This window comes from Stigmatopora nigra, chromosome 2, assembly GCF_051989575.1.
Source record: "Stigmatopora nigra isolate UIUO_SnigA chromosome 2, RoL_Snig_1.1, whole genome shotgun sequence".
In the NCBI taxonomy this organism is placed as follows: domain Eukaryota; kingdom Metazoa; phylum Chordata; class Actinopteri; order Syngnathiformes; family Syngnathidae; genus Stigmatopora; species Stigmatopora nigra.
Window position 1 is genome coordinate 16235740 of NC_135509.1, and position 12670 is coordinate 16248409.

At 38.8% G+C, this 12670-nt stretch overlaps 1 long non-coding RNA gene across 1 annotated transcript; it reads right to left on the reverse strand.

Moving 5' to 3' along the window:
* Positions 1-4720: 4720 nt before the first annotated feature.
* Positions 4721-10584, reverse strand: LOC144185686 (uncharacterized). The gene is made up of 4 exons (XR_013324804.1): positions 10497-10584; positions 6630-6813; positions 5665-6322; positions 4721-4840 (listed from the first exon to the last, which is right to left on the reverse strand). It is a non-coding gene; the product is annotated as an uncharacterized LOC144185686 (long non-coding RNA).
* Between the last annotated feature and the right edge of the window lie 2086 nt (positions 10585-12670).

Consider the following 12670-nt stretch of genomic DNA (forward strand, 5'->3'; position numbering starts at 1 on the left):
AAATGTATTTTGGGATGACGGGACGTCTCAACATCGCAATCCTTCAGAGGATATATGGTATAGAAGATGAAGGAATGTGGATAATTGTATCGTTGTGTGTAGTATACTTGTGTTCAATGATGCAATATTTCTACCCCTCACTAAATGCCACTAAGTCTCTCCTTTTGGTGCTGCAGAAAATTTACCCAGAAAAAAAAATTGGGAATATAAGACAGTGAGTTCCAAAAAAAATAAAAGCCTGCCTGCTCTGGGCAGCGTGCGATCGATTCTCACTGAGTAACATGTGATTGTGAGTGTGATTCGTTGTCTGTGTCTATGTGCCCTAAAACTAACTAGCGACCAGTTTGGGGTGATGTCCGAATTTCGCTCGATATCAGGCGTAATAGGTTCAAGCACACCATCACCCTAACAAGGATAAGGGGGAATTGACAATACCTGAATGAATGAACCTGAAAGGAGCCTTGATAGAGAGCCTGCAAATCAAATACATCACAAAAGGACAATGCAGATAGTGTCTAAATCACAAATTGGTCATGCTGTCTCTAATCATTCCAAATCATTTCACTCCTATTTAACAAAAGCATTATCACTATTACAATTTCCAAACATTTTTAGATGTGTGTATGTTGCAAAAGTACATACACGGTGTGTGAAAAACTGTAGTCATTATAGACATTTAGAGAATCTAGATCTAATGTTTTATTAGCAGTGAAATACCTCTTGTTCTTGCAGTTGCCATTTTTGCTTTTACTACTCTTTTAATTTAACACAATTTGTTTTATTTCACTTAAGGATCATGCAAACTACTACAATTCCATTGCTTTTTCTTGAACCCTTTATCATTTTTACCAACGGAGCTCCTTGCTCAGGGATGGAACCAAATAGGTAAGGTGGCGGAGTGTGGAAGATTGGGAGTAAAAAGTGAGACAAAGCAATTGCATTTCATATTGAATTGGGAATAAGGGAGTATCCCCACCCCATGCCACCATGGATTTTGTAAATCCCACAAGGAAGGATGAAAGCTCTAAAGGAATAGTAGAGTTATACCATACTATCTGTTAAGATAACATGTTAGAGACACTGTCAGCTTTTGAACTTTGACATATAGTGCCTTTTTTACCTTGTTGCTTGCTTGGAATTTTTTTATTATAATAATACAAAGGTACCTCTACTTTCAAAATGTATTGGTTCTAAAATGTATTCCATAATTTGGATTTGCTATAAGGAGAGCATTACTTTATATGCAAGTTCTCTAATTTGGTTCCTTGTCATTTCCAGTGTCATTTTTTGGGGATGCATACAGAAAAGCATTTTTTTAAAACTGAGAAATTATATTTGTCTAGAGTCATTATTTGCATCTCCTTTCTCTATCCTCTGCCTCACTGACCTTATTATAAATATCCTGACCTTTTCAATCATTGCATTCGCTATTTGCGGACAAGGGCACATTTTAGGTAAATGATCAGGTGAACATGATGACTGACAAGGACTCAGATGGACAGAACAGTGGGAATTGGATGCTCAGGGTGAGGCATGAGGTAGAAAGAACCTGAATGTCATACATGAGCAAAGACGGTATGATAAAAGGCATAAGAATGTAGGCTCCCTGCCATCTTCTCCACTGTCCAGATGACCTCTCTCACTAATTCTCCACAGATGGATGTTCCTGTCAGTGACTCAGTCCATTATGTTGACTTTAACAGCCGAGCAACATCTGCTCATGAGACTAAATAGGTTAAAGAGAAGCTTACAAGAACTAAATGAGACCATATTCAACATAATGCATAGCGATCCCTTAATTATTTGGTTATTTACCGATACCATAGCCATGGTGTGCTCTAAATCTATGGTACCCTAAGTTGCATGAAATAGGAAATGCATTAGGTACTTGCAGTATTTTTTTCTGAATCCTCCAAGTGCTTTGGACCTTTTCTTGTGCTTGTGATGAAGGTTAACCCCCATTTAATTGGATGTTACATTTTTCCCACTGCTCTGAAATACCACTGGAATATGGTTAGAAAGCATTGAAATGGATGAGGAACCATCAATAATGCAGCATACATTGCACACCAACTCATGCTGACCACAAAAAAATTGAACACTGACCCTTAATGTATTGTGTCCCACGTATGCACAGGTGTAGGTAATCAGCCAAGGGTGACTAAAATCAGAAGCCTCAGCACAAAACAGTTTGCCACCCCAAAAAGACATGAACACAAATGGTGAACTTATCTGAATTTCTAATTAATGAAGGTGCCGTTTACAGTGAAAACTGAATGACTTTGATCAAGATGCAGAAATAAATACAATGAGTCCCTAAATCCAAGAATCCAAAGAACAATAATGATTTAAAAGCACCAAAACAGTTGGTCACCATGCCATGCTGTTGTTCACATGCATGATGATATTTTAGTATTTTCACTTGAGATTCAGTTCTTATCTGTTCATTCATTTTCCACACTGATTAATCCTAGCTGGGCAGTAGACAGTGTACACCCTGAACTAAGTTAGGAACAAATCTTGCGTCAGTGGCACACAGGTATAATTTGTGATTGGGTAAAGATACTAATTGGTTTGCACACCGTTGTGGGTGTAACATGCCTTCTGATTGATGTCAGCTGGGATAAATCCAGCACCCCAACAAACCTTCTGAGCAATATTAATATAATGGATTATGCATAAATTCAACTCAGATTATGTGGCATGTAAAGTTATGAGAAATCATGTAAAATATAATTATAACAATGCAAGATTACTTTGATTCATTGACCGCCATTGATGACGGGTCGCCAGTCAGTCATAGGGCACACAGAAAGACAAACGACCATCCGCACTCACAATCATACCACCACTAGCGGGAAAGGACCCCGTCCCTTCCCACACCGAAGTCAGGCGAGTGAACATCTACACCACGAGGCAGCTAATATCTAGGACTTGAGTGGAAGTGCACACTAAGACAAACTAGAAAGATACACATTTTGACAGTGTCACTATGGTACACACCATCTTCCCACTGAGAAGGTGAATCAAGTGTCAATGGAAACAGTGTTCTATAGTGAGTGTAACAAAGCAGTTGAAGGCATAAGCATAGCTGAAATGGAAAAAAAGAAAATAAGGATCTGGCAGGGGATGTATGATTCAATGAAAAACAATAGTTGAGCATCCATTTCATCGTGTGATGAGTTGGAATACAAAATTGAAAGTGGTTCAGTAAGGGAAGCAAGTCACGAAGCACAAGATTCCAGGGAGGTTTTAACATACAATTTCAAACAAGTCTAAGAATTAACATAACAGGGGGCAAGTGTGTGAATACAAAGTGCCTAACACGGTACCCTCTTGGGCTCTATTTGTATCAGATCTTGGGCAGCTATTGAATGGTAAATATCTTATATTTTGACCCCGCAACTGTACAAGCATGCACAGTGTTTAAAAAAAATGGAAAAACTCATTTATCATCCTAAATGATTTAAACCAAGATAGTTTGTCTGATTGTTTTGGTTCCCATGTCAGTGTTAACTCCTTATTGGCAACACATCACTTGACAGACAATAAAATAAAATAAAACAGAGATAAAACAAATGAATCTCTTGGGAAAAATGACTAAATAATTAAAATGTTCACTGCCACAGCAATTAAACCAAGCCAATCAGTGTGCTTATTTTGAGTTCATTTTGCAATCAAATTAATTATCTGTTGGGGTTCATTGAAGTCCATTGAAGTTCAAACTGGGTATCATCTCAAGGATTGTAGGGGTGTGCTGGCTAATGGCACCAGGCTGGGGACACCCTGAATTGGTGCCCAGCCAATCACAGGGCAAAAGAGATAAGAAACCATTCAAACTCACACTTAGGGGCAATTTAGACTGTTCAACCAGCCTCCATGTGGAAGGCAACCAAAGTACTGCACGTTTTGCAAAGGAGAGATCCTTATGGCCCAATTTCACCGCTTCTTCTTCTATTTGCACATAGTTCAACAGCCATTCCACCTTAAAAGAACTGCTTTTCTTCTTTACTTTGGCTTGTAGAATGGCTCTGCAACAGCTTGGTCGTTTCTCCATGATAAAGGCTTGGCAGCAACTCCACTGAACCGTTGGCTATATGCTAACCTGCATGTTAAGTTGTGTTGCAAAATAGCACAGAAAAAATGTAGTGTTTATTTTTTTAACATTTCAGGTTGGATTTTATTTTGTGCGCTCCACGTTTGTTGTGCACGAAGAACACGAGAGTAGTGCACAGCTTAGAGATAACATTGACCCATATACGGGGTTTGTAACACATTCCATCCATCATTTTACAAAAAAAAATGTTCACCTCCTACCACCCCATGGCATAGGGGTTCACTTGTCTGACTTCAGTGCGGGCAAGAGTAGAATCAATTCCTGCTGGGTGTGATTGTGGCTACCCGGAAGTCAGCTGATTGAAAATGAACAAATTGGCCTAATTCGTTCAGAGATCTTTAATACCACTGTAACAGTGTTGAAAATGAATGAATGCGTGTTCAATTCCTTTCTTCATTACTTATTCAACATCTTGGCATTTCCCTTCTTTTGTTCCGTACAGCCTCTATCTTGCCATAGCAGCTACACTCGTTGTATAACTCTATCAGTACTGTCTCTTGAATCGCTTCCCGGTGCCAAACCCCTTTCAGTGTGTCACTGGAAAAGAATGCTTTGTTATCCAGCTAATCAACTCCCATTGGTCTGGCAATAGTGTGGACTGTGGCACTGCTCAGATAGGGAGCTGATTCCATCCCACATGTTTGTCACTCAACTTCTCCAGGCCAGGATACACTGTTTTGTACACTAATTCCCCAGACTCTGTGACAACGATCCTGATGAACACTGAAGAGAAATAGAATGTTACAGGGTTTCTAGCACTGCAAATGATCGGGTTGGAATTAATCTAGCTGAGTGCCTGTGTAGGAAAAAGAAAACTAATGAGGGCACTTATGGCGAGGTTTCATGGCCGTTGAAACAAAGACAAAATGTTTTAGTGCTTACTTTTTAATTAAAGTAGAATAACACATCCTAAAATGTAAAGGGTAAAATAATATATAACTTAAAAAAAAGTTATACAAACTTATAGTGCATTAAGTCCAGTGACCAGGCTTGTTTTAGATCATTTTTGTTGTCAACCGTGTGGAAAAAAAATATGTTTACCAGGGTTGCTAGTAATGCAAAAGCAATAAAACATGACCTTGTGTATTTTTAATTGTCATTTTATTGTTTATAAAAAGTATAGGAATCTATCTACTGTATTCTCTGGAGGTTGATGGTTGTGAAAGCTAATTGATAGATTGGACCATGAAATGACAGTAGTAATTGTTTTTTTATTGGCATGGCTTGTGAATTGGATAGCAAATGTATACTAGGCCTCAGGGTCCTTGCTTTAATTGAAATCTGATTATATGAGCACATCGCAAGGAATTATGAGACATTCAGTTGTTCATTTTCCTGTCATTTCCATTAAATCCATTATTATGTCCACCCAACCTACAAAACAATATGTACTATAATCCGTACAAGTTAAAGTCGAAATTAACAACATACAAAATAGTTGTGCTTTTGCATAAGATATTGTAGCTTGAAGCTACCGTATTTGCTATTTTTCAACAGTGAAAAAAAAGAAAAATGATATGATACAGTCATTGATCATTATCACTTACCTCCAGATGAGTCTTGATGAGCGGCTTGTCTCAGCTAATTACACATTAGCAGTTCTTCCTTTATTTTTCACGCTTCATTGACCAGGGCTTGACCGCATTCTCTGTCCTTCTCATTAAGAGTCATTTCTGATAATATTATTTTTAAATCATACCTCAATGACCAAAGAATAGCAGGTGAAAAATTACTTGGTAATTATAAGTGTTAATATATGATAAATAAATCACAGGCTGTTTCTTCAAAGCATTTGCAGATCCAGGACTCAGTGGTATGTATTAAAAAAGAGAAAATAGATGGTTATGTGCCTCGTGTCATTCATTCTAACTCCAACTCCATTCATGGGTGGCTCGGAGGATGAGTGCATAGCATGTCGGCCTCACAGTTCTGGGGTCCTGGGTTCAAATCCAGGTCGGTCCACCTGTGTGGTGTTTGCATGTCCTCCCCAGTCCTGTGTGGGTTTTCTCAATGGACTCCGGTTTCCTCCCACATTCCAAAAACATGCAGGCTAGGCTGATTGGACATCTGTAAATTTCCCCTAGGTATGAGTGGGAGAGTGAATGGTTGTCTGTCTCTTCGTGCCATGTGATTGACTGGCCACCGGTTCAGGGTGTCCCACGCCTCTGGCCCAAAGTTAGCTGGGATTGGATCCTACAGCAGCCCCTGCAACCCAAGTGAGGATAAAGCGGTTCATAAATGAATGAATGAATGGATACCACACAAGAGCCAGTCTGGCATGTTGTTCTTCACTTTGGTCTCGGTCATACAATTCTATGTTCTATGCCCTCTTTGACCTTTGCCTTTTGGTGTATGTACCAAATCTGATGTATGGCACTTTTTGATGGATGTACCTATTAATCTACACTGCAGAGAAGAGACCCCTCACCAATGCAAGTCAATTTACTCTATATTACATATATCTTAACTATTACATTTTCCACACCAAGGGATGTCAAACATTTGAGCTCACCTTGTACTCTATTACCAGGTTGAAGACCTGCGCCTGCTTTCCAAGTGTGAAGGAAGACCCCAATGATACACTCCTAATGACTTGCCAGAAGGAGAGGGCACTCCGTGCAACTACACACTTTACAGCCATCTATCTTCATATTTGACAGGATTTAAAGAGACTGACGATGCTGACTATTTGTTTCCTAAAATAGAGAGGATTCTTAATGTTTTTCACATCACACAATATGAGTATATACTGTAACTGTCTGGATAAGAACAGATTCAATGTGGCACAATAGGAGTCAATCAATTACTTTTGGGCTTAATTTATGATTCTATGCATGTTAAAAATGATAGGCAATCACCATTTGCCAATTGTTGTAGCCAATAGAACACTTCCCTCTTCAGGATGGAATATACTATCACAAACCTTTCATTTGTTGGAAGAACAACATATATGTAAATGAATCCAAATGATTCAGAATGATTTAAGCTTGAACCAGAAATATATTAACTTAAACATGATGGACATGAATTGCTCTTACTTTCCTTTAATCCTAACAAAACCTCCAATTACATTTCCTAAAAATCAACTGTAGGACCTCAATTTTAATTGCCATAGTGAAAGAAACATGATAAAATCCAATTTTAAAGGTGCTTTAATACTTGATGAAATAACTCCTGTGATAAAATAACTCCAATTATTTAGTTGGAATAGTATAACTTGCAAGAACATAAAATGACCTACTGTATTTCTCAGACTCCAACCACCATTGTTCATTCAAAGTTCTCATGATTGCATACCTTGAAACCTCTAAATTGCTGTTCATTTCCTAATCCTCAATGTCTTGACTTCCCCATTTCCAAACCATTTATTTCAACTGTGCTAAGCTCTGGTGAGAACATCCAACTGACATCAATGACATTGCCGGTCACAAAGGTTAAATGAGACCACTTGGTTTCTGCACATTTTACTACACACAACAGACTGTGCAGTGCATTTTGAACGGACACAATAACCACGTGATAAAAAAAGGGAAGCGCAGTGGTATGATATCTACAGTGAGAAATCCAAAAACAAGTAAATATCTGGTCCATTCTACTTACTATGTGCAATTACTTAGCACTTGAACTTTCACCACAAATTTCAATTTTCAGCCATGCAGAAATAAACAAAATCAGCCATTCACTTCCATACCCTTTATCCTCATAATGGTCGCGGGTGGTGCTTGACCCTTTCCCGGGCAGCAGGCAGGGGACACCCTGAATTGGTTGTCATTCAATTGCAGGGCACATTGAAACAGACAACCACTTACGCTCCCAATCACACGGCCACCGATTGGGAATCGAACCCCAACTGTCCACACCATATTAACACTCACATCACCATGAGGTGGCCCAAATCAGCCATTTAGAATAGAAATTTTCAGGGCATTACTTTGAAATTTAAAAAAATGATTTTCTGAAGAAATGGAACATTATTCACGGTGTCAATTTGGAATCGATGCCCAGTCCTAATATAGGATATGGTGCGTGGGTCTGCAGGTGGTTATGTATGTCGGTATAAACTGTAATTTATGGACTGTAAGTACCAACCATGGAGCTTATTTATGCATCTTTGCAAGTTAATGGTCAGCATGTCAGTTGTGGTAAATATCCCTCAATACAATGAGCCAACATTTAAGAAATTCACTGATACAGTTACAATATGGACACGAGATGGCTTTTTAGATTCTTTTTATCTCTGCTTTAATTTTTTCCAGCTGTGGATCTATCCATTGGAATATTTCACTTTGATCAGTGAACCTGTAATGTTCTCATGCAGATGCACATTTGACAGTATAAGAAGAGGCAACTATTGGGAAGAGGTAATATAAGGGACTGTAGTGCGAGTTTAGATATTCAAAACATGGTCGTCAACGATAGAGGAAAAAAATGCTGGAGGCAGCCAATATTGCACCTAATTACACGTCAACGAACGTATACGTGTAGAGGATATAGTTTAAGAAACACTTTAAAATGTGTTTACCAAAAATGGTTTTGCCTGTGGATTAAATATTTTTACTATATTTAGTGTATACATTCTACAAATACAAACATGTATTGCACACACAAAAAGAAAAAAAAAATCATACCACCAAATGCAATCAGCACATGTGAAATTCGGCACATGTTACATTTTGTTTTATTTCAAGCCTATGACCCATTTCTAAATCCAGGTTGATTCTAAATCTCGCTGGGCATCATTAGTCAGGTAAATGAAGGACAGGTAGGTCCCAACAGGTTGTATGCTGTCAAAATGAATGAATTTCTGATGTGTCAAAAATTCAGTCGGCCACAACAGTGGTTTTATAAAGAAACTGATTATACACAGTGAACTGTGTTTCTGTATGTGCTTCTTATGTAGAATATGTTTACATTGTTTTGAGTATTCTGAGTTAAGTCTCTTAATCATGTTTAATACATTTTATTCCAAAGCAGTTGCCAGCATACTTGACTCACATTAAGGAATGGCATTTGAGAGAACAGATGAGAGCTTGTAAGATGGAGCAGTTTTGGTTCTTCTAGTGAGTTCAACAGGGTGCTACCGTGTAGGAATCAGAGAATTGAAAGCACGGCTGTGAAGCATGTAAAAGTGGATTTGGACAAACCCGTTCATACTAGGTACTTATCATCAGCATCATTGCATTTGTCTGAAAACAGTGTCCGATGTAAGATTAGGTTGTATATAATTACAATTGATATTTATTTGCTACATATGATTTCATTTTCATTTTATGTGCGCTGTTTTGCAATTGTAAGTGTGAAAGGTTTTTCATACAAACATAAATGTGATTACATTTATATAGTTGTATTGTATCATGCATTATTATTATTATTTTTCTACATCAGGAAATGTCCTCCTTGCCAAACTTTGTTAAACAGCCCCCTTTTTTCTCCTCGGCTCTTTTTTTTATCCTTTTTCTCATTTAGGGTGGGAGTGCTGAACAGTCACTGTCAGCCTCTGATTGGCTTCACTGGTGGGGTCCTTGATCCTAATTGGATTACTGGATTGGTCAGAGGTTAACAGGTGCCGTGAACTATTGGGAGTCAGTTTTGGCCTGAAGTTAATGGAAAAGACAAACTTATACATTGTAACCACAAACACAGCAAGAAGACTAAAACAGCACCCAACCTTGCAAAGTAACTTTAAAAATTATGTCTGAATATAATTTTTTCACTATATGACATCGCCATTATTATTGATCACAAATATGCATATGAAAAGATGGTGGCTCAGCATTAGTGAATGATTAACTTATTTTTGTAGAAGCCAATATGTGCCTGATATAAAAGACAAAATATCTTACTGTAAAAGTTAGACATTCATTTCACAACATTTGGTGTTTTAATCCTTCCCGATGGAGCATTTTTCTTTTTTCTTCCAGGGAAAAGAGCAATATGAACATGTTTAGAAAAAATAAATAAAATAAACACCATCTCTGCTGTGGGTGGTGTTTCTCTTGTCAATGGCAGGATAATACATCAGAAGTCAGCTTATGTACTCCAGGTGTGCTGTAATTCACTACAGATCTTCGGCGTCTTATGCAAGGATTAGAGTTGTTTTGATCAAGTAAGCTTTGGGTAACTCCATGGATAATATTCTGCAAATTCCTTATGCCTACTTCTTTAGCTTTCTTACCAAATCCATCAGTCACTGTCAGATGTTGTTTAAAATGACATGTTAATGAGAAATTGTAATGAATAAAAATATGAAAAAATAAATAGAATGCATTGAAGTGCACGTTATTTTGTCTTGTCACCAGAACAACTCCCCCTATGCAACCCAAAGATCTTTAACTTTGCCAACATAAATACTAAATATAACAAGGAGTAATGTACTCACATTACCAGGTGAAGCTGGGACAATCAAACTTTACTCTGCACTAAACCATGTGCTTTCTAAGGAAGGAAAGGACTCTACTGCCTCAGCATAGGCATAGGCAGCCAAGGGAGTCGGTCAGGAATCAAGCCTGAGAGTCAGCCAGATATGACAAATAAAAAGGGTTTAAATAAGGGCAGGAAGTGAATCTTGATTGGAGGAGGGATGATGGGGAAATAGTTACAGGTGTGTTGGCCTGGGCAGGGCTTTGTCACAGGGGTGGAGCTACCTGTGGAGCTACCTGTTGAGGAAAAGAAACCACACCCCTCTTACATAGTGTGTGTCCAGGCTGCCAGCCGTAACAAGGGGTGTGGGACCTGCTAGAGCCTATCCCAGCTCAGGCTGGGCCAGAGGTGGTGGGGGGGTTCGGACCTTGTCTTATTGGCCAGCCAATTGCAGGGCACAAGGAGAAGAACAAACTTCCACAGTGACACCCATAACTAGGGGCAACTTAGAGTGTCCAATCAGCTTAGCCATGCATGTTTTTTCTTTTGAAATGTGGGAGGAAACAGGAGTACCCAGAGGAAACCCACACAGGCCCAGCAGAACCTATAAACTGAACACAGATGGACAGACCTGGATTTGAACCCATGACCCCAGATGTGTGAGGCTGACGTGCCAACCACTCAGCTGCCGGGCCATCTTATTTCAGCATTCAACTCCGAGTATTAGGTGATTACGTATGGACACTCTCATATACCCACATATTGCTCTTTTAAATATTCAGCAGTCTACTAAAATAATGATTTTTCCAGGTCCTAGAAATATGCCAACATGTCATAACAAACCTCTTAATTCTTTGCATGTTCATCAGATGCAGATCGTTAAAAATCCAATGTTAAAACATACTTTCTATTGCTGTTTTAGTTCAAGAAATAAAGGGACATTTAAGAGAAAAAACACCATCCCAGAAGACTCCTAAAACCATGGTCCAATACAAACCTTTCATGACGGCGCCATCGATTTGGAAGGTAAGCCTCACTCTGTTGACCGAGTAAATGGGGAAGTCGCTTGTCTTTGCGAATTGCCTGAAGCCACCAGCTCCTGTGTTCAGCACACGCAGTGGCTGAGCTGTTCTTTGCCGTCGGCATGAAGGTTTGCATGAACTTTGGGGGTTTGAGGGGGGTTTAGTGGTCATCTTTACATAAGTCACCCATGGGATATATGGCTGGGAATATGTTTCCATGGTAATGGCTTGTCCGGTTTGTTTTGATCTGGTTTATTAGATTCTGACTAATGTGTTTTACAATACTCCATCATGCCCTTTTGTTCGGCACCACACAGGAATACCTTTATGTGCTTTTTCTTATACATTCACCTGTCAAGTGGGAGCCAAAAGAAAAATATTATTTGTGCCATATTATTGTCATTGGAATTTATTTGATTTCGCAATCCCTGGGGAGTTTGGGGGGAAGATATTAGTTTAATTGCTAAATTGACAACTTCCAAAACTGTATCCAATAAAGTAAGAAATTTGGCAAAAATAACAATTCTGCAAATGCTTTTAACCATAGTATTTTTTAAACTAAAATGCATATTGATTTGCAAGTATTTTTCCCTCTTTTTTGGCTAAAAGTTATTTTATGTAGGCCAGTAGCCCCTTGAATCGAACAGCCTATGAGTGTAATTGGTTGCACATAGTCATCAAGATTGATGGTGTGACACCGTGGTTTGATTGGTGGTTGGGTTTAAATGGCACCAAACTCCAACTTGCAGGGTATTTATGGAAACATATACCTTGGCGTGACATTAACAGGGCCAACATCACAGTTTGAACAAACATGCACAGAGATACATATAGTCAATAGATATTGTGTGGGGATAAGGGGCGGGCAAACTGTTCTACAAAGGGCTGCAGTTGGCGGGGTTTACAAGTGCAATCAGTGGATTGTATTCAGGTGCTTCTTGTTTTCTGCAGAAATCTCATTGGTCAAAGTGTTTCTGCCTGATCGGTTTAAACAAAAGCTGCACCCCCAGCAGCCTCCAAGAACTGCTTTGGTCCTCACTGAATGGTGGCTTCTTTGACCACTCTGCTGGCCTGGACATGCCTTCACATGGTTTCTTTCACTGTTTCATTGATAAAATAAGAGATTTCATACTGGTGAAAATGTGACATGAGGTCAGTCAATTTCAATCGT